At 52.5% G+C, this 9,248-nt stretch overlaps 1 protein-coding gene across 2 annotated transcripts in view; it reads left to right on the forward strand.

Annotated features, from left to right (window-relative positions):
• The window catches only part of SYT16 (synaptotagmin 16), a 166,597-nt gene that overhangs the window by 64,437 nt on the left and 92,912 nt on the right, over positions 1–9,248 (forward strand). For both annotated transcript variants that reach the window (XM_025203494.1, XM_025203493.1), the window contains exon 2: positions 5,613–5,792. The gene's annotated coding sequence lies outside the window, so the exon portion shown is untranslated. The remainder of the gene's footprint in view (positions 1–5,612; positions 5,793–9,248) is intronic.

The following is a 9,248-nucleotide window of genomic DNA, read 5'->3' on the forward strand; positions in this document are numbered from 1 at the left end:
TGGCTGTGCCCCAGAGTGGAAGGGGAAGGGCAGAGCTGGTACCCTGCCTCTAAGACTTTCATAGAAGCCTTTAAGGTGCTGATTCTCAGCCATGGATCCTTTCAAGAGTGCTGTGAGGCACCATGCAATGTTAGCACTGTTAGGTGTGCAAACATGATTTACAAAATAAACCCAGATGAGCGTGGACATGCAGTATGTGGCACCACAGACCTGTCTGCGGCACCACATACTGCACATGCAGGCATTCCCCGCACTGCTGCTTTGTGCCATGGGGAGTTTTCTTGACCCCAGGAAGTCCTGGGGTCAAAAAACCCTTGCAAAAAAAAGTGAAGCAGCCACACGTGCCACCCAAAACCGGTACCTGGCCAGCTAGAGCCACACTCCCGTTCCCTGCTGCAGAAGAGCCATGGCTGCAGCTCCCCGAAGCCCCCACAACTCCAGGTAAGGCTGCTGGGGCCAGCACAGTTGCCGGCATCCAGCCTTCCCTACTCTACCCGGGGTAACCTGCCGTGTGCCAAAGTACATGTGGCACGGGTGTTCCTTGGAGAGAAGTAGCAGTGGGACAAGGTGTGTCACTGCTACTTGTCCCCAGGGAAACGCATGTTCCTGCTTGTGGGGATGCGTCCAGAGAGTTCAAGTAGGAATCCATAGTGTTAAAACCATGCTGCCCTGCTGTGTGCTTTCTGAGTTTTTTGCAACAGAAGGATTGGTCTAGTATTTTTCTGTAGTCCAAAAAAATCAAGTGAAATCCAAGAACTGGAACTTTCCAAGTTGTGTCCCGAGTCTGTCGAGGGGTGCGTGGAGTCTAACCCTACCTGAGTCTGTCGAGGGGTACCTGGAGTCCGGCTTGGTTGAGAACCACTGCATTAGGGTTATTTCTGAGTACCCTTGTACATAACTGCCCTTCTGTGTCAGACCACAGGTCCATCTAGCCCACTGTGCTTCAGCCCCTCTTCCACCTCCTCAAGACCCTCTTGTTGAGGTTCTGGTTGCACTTTTCTCTGCAGCTTTTAATTTTGCACACCCCATCCATAGCCCCACAAAATCCTGGGACCTTCTGGCATCTCAGTGAGCACTACCTGCAGTTCTCTGCTGGGTGTCTTCCCAGGCCATCCTGGTGAAAAACCTCTACCCCACACTCCCCTTCCTGTTATGTCTCTTGCTGTCTGAAGCAGGAGCATAATTAGGGGGGGCTGAGGGATGCTGGAATCACCCCCAACTCCCACGGAGTCCATGCCCTGGCAGCAGAGGCAGCCCCACGACTTAGTCATGCGGGGAACTCCAAAACAGGCCCCAGCTGCTGCTTGAAGAGCAACAGCCAGGACGGGCAGAGTGAGCAGTGGTGGCAGCAGTTCAGTGGAGGACCGTTTAGGAGATCCTGGCATGGGTAAGGCTGCTGCCCCCCATCCCCTGCTTTTGGATCCGTGCCCCCGCTACCCCCAGAAGCATGCCTCTGCCTTCCCTCTTGGAAGCATGTCCATCCCCCACCTTCCCTCCCGCCACCCTCGCTCCCCTGTGGGTGCCAGCTCTGCCTGCTATGCCTTTACTCACAAGAAATCCACTGTTGCATGCATAGGGGTCTCCCTCCAGCTATTGTGGGGAGTTTGTGGTTCCTTATGGGCCTAGACCCACTGTCATTGTGCAAGAAATAGGCCAGTCTCACAGGGTGGCACCGGGCAGATGCTAAGGGGAAGGGTATTTATGCAGGGTCTATCCAGATTGAGCTGTCCCTGGCCCTTCTTCTACTCTATTGCCCAGCAGTTATAGGTCTAGGGAGCCCTCGTTTGGATGCAGCATCCCTCCCATTGCATTTAATGCCCGCCGATGGACCGTTCCTGCATGCATTTCTTTGGAACCTGGTTAAATTGTCAGCCTCTACAACATCTTGCGGCAGCGAGTTCAACGAGTGAATGACACACTGGGAAAGTGAATGGCATTCATTCTCAACCTGCTTCCTGATGATGTCCTTGCGCATCCCCTGGTTCTAGTATGGTGAGGGGTACTGAATCGCAAATCCCAGCTGACTTTCTCCATAGCATTCATTACGTTGTAGACCACTAGCATATTCCCCCTCCGTCGTCTTTTCTCTGAGCTGAAAAGTCCTAGCCTACGTAGCAGGGAGATCCACTCTCTCTTTGCTGCTGGAGTGGCACGAGGGGGCTGTAGAGCAGCGTCGAACTGCCGCAGGATGTGTTGTGGTCCTGGGCAGAGGAGTGCAAGCCAAGCAAGGGCATTTACCTTGGTGTAACTCGGGTGTAGCACTTGTGAAAGAACCAGCTTTACCTCTGCATTCCCCTGCTTTTCTGGGTTATATTCTAGACCTGAAAGATTTTTTTCCCCCAGAGTGATGTATTTTGTAGAGAGGTTATGATTTTTTGTTTGTCATTAGCCACTTCAACCAGTCTGAGCTATGTTTAACCCGCCGTGCTGTGGTGCTGGCATCTCCTGCCAATGCAGGGACAGACGACCTTTTAGCCCAGCTGCTTTCTGAATCAAATCTTGGAAATATCAAGTTGGACCCATGACATGCGGCCCCGGCTCTGCTTATTACTGCCTGTCTCTTCTGCGAGCGGTAGCTTTGGAGTCAACAGGCGAGGTCACGTGCATCTCTGACATGCCGGCAATGTCTGACTTTTCTGGGTCTTTGACACGAACTGCGCTTCTGAACTTCACCTCCATCTGACATCTAATTTAGTAATTACTGGAATAAGAAGCCAAATGATTTGGCAGATGGCGCTTACATTTTTTTTTTTTGACACACGTGCTCTTACCACCCCTGCCAGATGATCTGTGCAAGGTTTGTCCCTCACTTTGGCACTGGGAGGCTATGGAATGATTTTAAAAGCTTTTCCCCCGCTGGCGTTCGTGCAGCTCCTTCAGACACAAAGGAACCGCGGCAGGTGGAAGAGAGCATTTCTCCGCAGTTCAGCACAAAGATGTTGACTTCAAAATCCCTGCCTAGCATAAATCCATTGTCTCTCTTTGCTGAGGACCAGGGCCAGCCTTAGGGAAAATGGTCCCCTGGAAAATGGTCCTCTTACCACCCCCACTGATGTCACTGGCACTGTGTGCATGGGGTGGAGGGTAGGGGGATGTGGGATAGGGGTGTTTGGGGGGATGGGTGTGTATGAGGGACACACGTGCCCCAGCAGCTGCGGGTGGTAGGGGACCCTGTGGGCTATCGCGGGGCAGCACGTGTTCGCTCACCTGAGATGCTGGCCTGGTGGCCGGGGCTTGGTGGGGGCCAGCAGGAAAGGCTGGCAGGTGGGCATCAGGTAGGGCTGTCCACAGAGGAAGCCCAGCCCCAGCGGCAGTGCACTACCACCCCGTGCCACCTGGCCGCCCGTGCCCTTGACTGTGGTGGCGGTAGCCAAGGGGGGCTGCAGCTCGGCTTCCAGCCCCAGCAAGTCGGTGATGGTGAAGCCCTTGGTGTGCAAGCTGGAGCCACCCAGCCGTGCTGCCTTCTTGCTGGGCACTGCTGCCTTGCCCTTGGCCCGGCCCTCCTCCCGGCCCATCATGCTGCCTGGCAGTGCCTGCTGCCACCACTGCCACCCAGGGGCTTTTATCCTGCTACACCAGCCGGCCACCCAGTCCCAAACAACTCCAGGCACAGCCGGGGAGTGTCAGCCCTGCTACCCAGCCCCTGGGATTATTTGCCACCAAAGTCCTCATACAACTCCCATCTGGCACAAGTGGCAGGCAGGAAACAGCGTGTGTGCATGCATGCGTGCATGTATGTGTGGCCCCCCTGACCATGCCACCCACCCGTAAGGCCAGCTCTGCTGAGCTCCAAACCTAAAATAAAGTGGGAGCTGCCCTGAGTTGTGCCAGCCGGGGTCTCTGGCCCTGCGAACGAGTGGTAATTCCATCGCAGGAATTTACTTCTTATATAAGGGGCGAATGGGCATTTTTACCTTGAGCTATAAAATAGTCATTTGCCTAGTAATGGCAATGGTGCTCCCCGGTGTGAGAGCCATTGTCCATCTGTGCCTGTATCTCTCCTGAGGAGAGATAAGAAAAAAAGTGCCTGCCTGGTGCCTTCAGTTCCCATCCCTCTGCTTTCTCCCCTCACCCCCAAGAGAAGTGCACTGTCTTCCCTTCAGTGTCCTTCCTGCCTGAGGAAGGCGAAGGTCCCCCCAAGCCTGGATGGGCTAGAGAAGTGAACAGGCCAGTTTCTATCACCAGTGGCACTCAAGGGCCTAGGTGACTGGTAGGGGGTGCACGGGGGTGCACATGCCCCCCTGACGGCTGACACTGATGCTGTCGGTAGGGCTGGTCCCCCCCCCCTGCCAGGGGTGCCACCGTCAGCATCTTCTGCGTGTGCCCCCCCATGTTCAGGAGGCACCAGTCACTCATGCTTAAGGGAATGGTGCATCTAGTACCATGTCCACCCACCCGTGGCACCCTAGTCCGTATGACCAGGCACCCCATTTATAACCTGGTTGATTGGGAGGTGGCCTTTGGCATGAGTTTAGAGGAAAGCTGGAGCCCATGCCGGAGCATCAGTAGAGGGATGTTATAACCCAGGGGTGTTTTTCAGCTTTGAAAATCTCAGCCCAAGGTGCCAACCAAATAAGTCAAAATATAGTTTGCATTTCTATGCAATGCATCTATGTGGGGCTCTCCAAGCATTTTACAAACATGAAATGAACCTCAGGACGAGCCCAGCCAGAGCAGCAGGGGCTCAGCCACACTTTCGCCTTACCTGCACCGGTCAGTCCTGAGCGGCACACGGCTCCGCCGCCGCTTCTGCTGGCCGGTGCTGACCCAGCCGGGCTCCTCCCGGCCTCAGCAGCACGTGGGAATCCGGCTTCAGCTGCAGCTCCGGCTGGGCTCGTCCTGTCGTGAGCGGCACACGGCTCTCCTCTTCCCACACGCACCGCGTTGGCAATGTCAAGCTGACGCGGAGCATGTGGGAACCTTGTCCCTTCCCGAGTCCTTCAGCACCTATTAGGAAGCTGCTGAGGGGTGGGGGAGGGACGAGGGGTGGGAACGAAAGTAAACTGTGTTTACTGTTGTTTCCCGTCGCAGCACCGCAGGCCTCAGAAAATGCCTTGGCGGGCTGCATGGCAGTATGTTGGACAAACCTCTTATAACCGCTGGGCCTGCCTTATGTGAGATTACCCTAAAGGCATAGATAGCCACATGCAGAGAAAGAGCATTTCACTCAGCTGCTTTATGACCAGCTGGTACCTGGATTGCACCGACTGAATCGGGGATCATCCTGTTAGAGTCAATGAAATCACACTGGATTTAGGGTTGACCCAAAGCCCCTGGAAGTTGGTAGGAATCTTTCCATTGGTGCCAGGGGGTCGGACTCAGGTCGGACCGATCTACTGAGGTCCCTTCTGACCCCCAAAAATCTATGAAGTCTATGAAAGTCCAGAAGAAAGAGCAGAATATCATTCAGTGGGCAGCTTATACTGTCGGTAGATGGGAGCGGATGTGCCAATGGCCTCCACTTCTGCCTGGCTGCTTTCTGTTGGATTTGGCTTTCATCGCATTTTGAGAACTGGTGCCTTGCTGAGCCTGTGTGGGGGGGATAAATCAGCTATGTCTAAAGGGCAAGTATTTCCAGTTGCAACAGTTTTATTTCTGTGTTTTGCTCCTAGTTACACCAGAGGCCATTGGATTCTTGTCCGCAGTTGGCGTCTTCATTGTCCTCTTCGCAGTCCTCTTCCTCTTCATCAACAAGAAGTTATGTTTCGAGAAGATAGGGGGGCTCCCCTGCTTGGAGCAACGAGGGAGGCGAAAGCACTACAAGGAGAGGTCTAGGGTTCACGAGGGCCTTGGTAAGCATCAGCACTGTCGCTCCTTTGATGCACAGAAATCTACTGAGACTCTGATTATTAAGAGAGCAGAGCCACTTTATCATGTCTCTGGTTATGTGTGGGGAAAATAGCAGGGGCTTCAGTCGCTGTGCAGTCATCTTCATGCAGCCGTTATATCAATATGATTGCTACAACAGAGCCATTATCGCTCTCTATCTAGAGCTGTAGGGGCCAACATTTTTGGCAGGCATGCCACAAATTAGCCCCACACTCCCCCTCGAGTGCCACTCTGATCCTCTTACCCTGTCATATCTACTGCTCTGCTTTCTGCTCCCTGCCCCATGCTCCCTGGTCAATCTGCTGTTCTAATCTCCGCTTCCTGCCCTGTGCTCCCTGCCTGCTCCACTGTTCTGCTTTCTGCTCCCTGCCCTATCTGCCTCTGAGCTGCCTTTCTCTTCCCCGATCTGCCATGTACCACACAGAGAGGCTGCCCGGGCCACTTGTGGCACCTGGGCTGCAGGTTGGCCACCCATGGTCTAGAGCACTGCTCTCAGGAGAGAGGAGCCAAGCTTGGGAGAAGACATGGTTTTTGGCACCTCTGTGTCTTGTGGGAACGAAGAGAACTGAAAAATCTGTGCAGCGCTGAGTAATGCGCAGGCTTCTGGGTGCACTCGCACTGGTTTCCCTGCGTTAACCATTGCACGATCTTCCACACACTGGTCCCATTGCAGAAGCACTGGCGGTGGACCCACTCTCTCAGCTGCATTAACTGTCGGCAAGGGCTCACCAGGGTTTTGCATGCATCACGGTTTGTCCTGGATCGTGAGCAAGTTAGGCTGGAATTTGTAGACACCCCTAGACATCTCCCATGTGTAGACCCAAGTTTTCATCAGTAGCAATAATCTCCTGTTTAAGCCTCTGACCCCTCAACCGCTTTGGGAGAGGCGAGTAAAGTTCCCCTGGGGTAACTTCTTTGCTAGCGGTGGGAGAGGCAGACTTCTTGCCGCCTCCCTGTCACATTACAGAAAGCGCAGCAAAGATGTAAATGTTTTTAAGAGACGTTAGCACGCCAGGGCTATTCTTAGAGATGCTACTGTCAAGGTTGCTAGGCTAAAGCTTGGCCTGCCTGCCTTTTTTTTTTCCTCCGACTTGATTGCAAAGTCGGTTGCATTTTGTAAGCATTTAGGGTTTTATCTGCCAAAACAACTGCTTTGCTGGTCTTTCCGTTAAAAATAAACACAGTACTAGAGGCACCTCGGCTTCCAGTCGAACCACGGGAAGGCCCAATCCTGCCAGTGCTTGCACCCAAACCTGCTGCTGTTTCACTGTGGAGTCGTGAGAACCTCATTGACTTTAGTGAGGCTCTCGCGAGGGCCCAGAGCTCCTTATATTGCAGGATCGGGACCTTGCTGACATGAAGGCCTGGGTCCTGTGTCAGTGCATGCTTAAGTCATGAGTCTGTGGGTGCCCTCTGCTCAGTAAATCTTAGCAAAAACAAATGCAAGAGGACTATCTCAGGTGAAAAAACAGCTTTTGCTGCGAGTTTTCCTTTCTTTTTGGAGATCGTAACCTTGATATTTTACTTAAGCATAGATTTTCTTTTTTTTTTAACTGAATTTCTCTTCCCAATATCATTTTTAAATCTCATGAATTTTTTTCCCCAGGAAGTTGTACGAGAGTCTGCCCTTTTTTTTTAATCTTAAATGACACATCTCCAGAAATATGTGGGTGTTGACGCTCTTTGGAGCTGTCACAGACAATCATGCAAACATATCTTTAAAATGTGTGGCCTTTTAAAATGTGAATTATTAATAAACTGGGCGGATTTCCCCCCCCCCCCCCCCACAAATTTTGAAGGGAAAAAAAATGTTTCCAAGCTGGCGCACTCTGTGGCAATTTACTTTGGAGTAAATCTTACATGATGGAATAATAAACCCTTGAAAACATGGGTTTATAATGGAAACACTAATTCAACTTTACCCACAGCTGTGGCGTACAAGCAAAATACCAAAGGCATTAATGAGGTGCTAAATCTGATACCATAGAGGAATACAGTATAATCATTAATTAAAAAGGAAGGCTGGAGTTGGAGACTTTTTGTCCTCCTTCCCAACTAAAGGGAGCATGAAGAATTGAAGTTAGAGATACTTGGCTTCAGACTTTTCTGTGTTTTAGGTCAGAGGTGCACAACCTTTACGGCCAGCGGAGCTGTCTGCGAGCCAGATCTGGCTGGTGGTCCTGATCTGGCACAGGATAGTCATGGCAGGACCCCACCCGTACCCTTGCAGAGAGGGGCATGGGGCATCCTGGCCCCACAGGGGACTTGGGGGCAGAGATAGGGGCTGTGGCCCAGCCCCATGGGATAAAGGGGCGTGGCCCAGCCCCAACCCTTAGGGGAAGGGGGCTTGACCCAGCCCTGCAGGGGTGGAGAAGGGGGCTTAAACTGGCCCCATGGGGAAGAGAGGGCATGGCTCAGCCCCATCCAGCCCAAGGGGAGGAGCATGGCCCAGCCTCATCCAGCTGTGGGGTTGAGGGGAGGGGGTGTGACTTGGCCCCAACCTCCTGTGCAGGGCTTGAGGTTTGGGCATTTGGCAGCAGAGGAGGGTGGTTGTATTTATTGCCATGGCTCTCCTGCCACCAAATTTCCCAATCTGTGGGGAGCACCATGGGCCAGATACCAATGGTTCCACCGGCCACATTTAACCCACAGGATGGAAGTTGAGCACCCCTATTTTAGGCTGATTTTGATATAAGATTAGGGTAGTTTTAAGACTACTAGCCACATGGTAAGCTTATGTATACCCAGAGTCAGGTCACAGGACTGGGGTGGCCTTGGGGCCTTCTTCTAGTGACTCATCCTACTTGGTTGGCTACTTGGTCATAGAACTGGGCAACTCTCCAAATAATCATGTTAACAAATGGCAGACAAGGTTCTTTGGATAAATCTGATACCTTTTATTAGGCCAGCTCAAATAGTTGGAACACATTTTTTGTTGCAAGCTTTCAGGCAAAGAAGAATTTTTTTCCAACTATTTGAGTTGGTCTACTAGAAGATATCAGCTTCACCCAAAGAACCCTGTCTGCCTGTGTCCTTAGACCAACACGGCTACAACCTACACCCCTATTAACAAATAGGAAATTATGGTGTCTCGGACGGCCAGGGCCGACTCGAGTTGCGTTAGAAATTGGTCGTACGTTAGGGCGGGCTGGTGAATGGAGAGGCAGACACAACTTATTGGTTGTAAAAACTTTACTCACACCGCTTGCAGTCACGACACAGGTGGTCCGGTTGTCTGAACAACCACACGAGTTGTTCCAGCTGGCGGGGCCCAAGCCAGTTAATCCGTCCGCAATTCGAAGCCGGCGGGGAAAGGGGTACGTCGGGGTTGCGCTTGGTGACGGGAAGAAAGATCGATAGGTGATCAGTCTATCGATCGGCAGCCGCAAGGTCGATAACTTCAGCGGCCCTCTGCAGCA

Source organism: Alligator sinensis, unplaced genomic scaffold (assembly GCF_000455745.1).
Source record: "Alligator sinensis unplaced genomic scaffold, ASM45574v1 scaffold50_1, whole genome shotgun sequence".
In the NCBI taxonomy this organism is placed as follows: domain Eukaryota; kingdom Metazoa; phylum Chordata; order Crocodylia; family Alligatoridae; genus Alligator; species Alligator sinensis.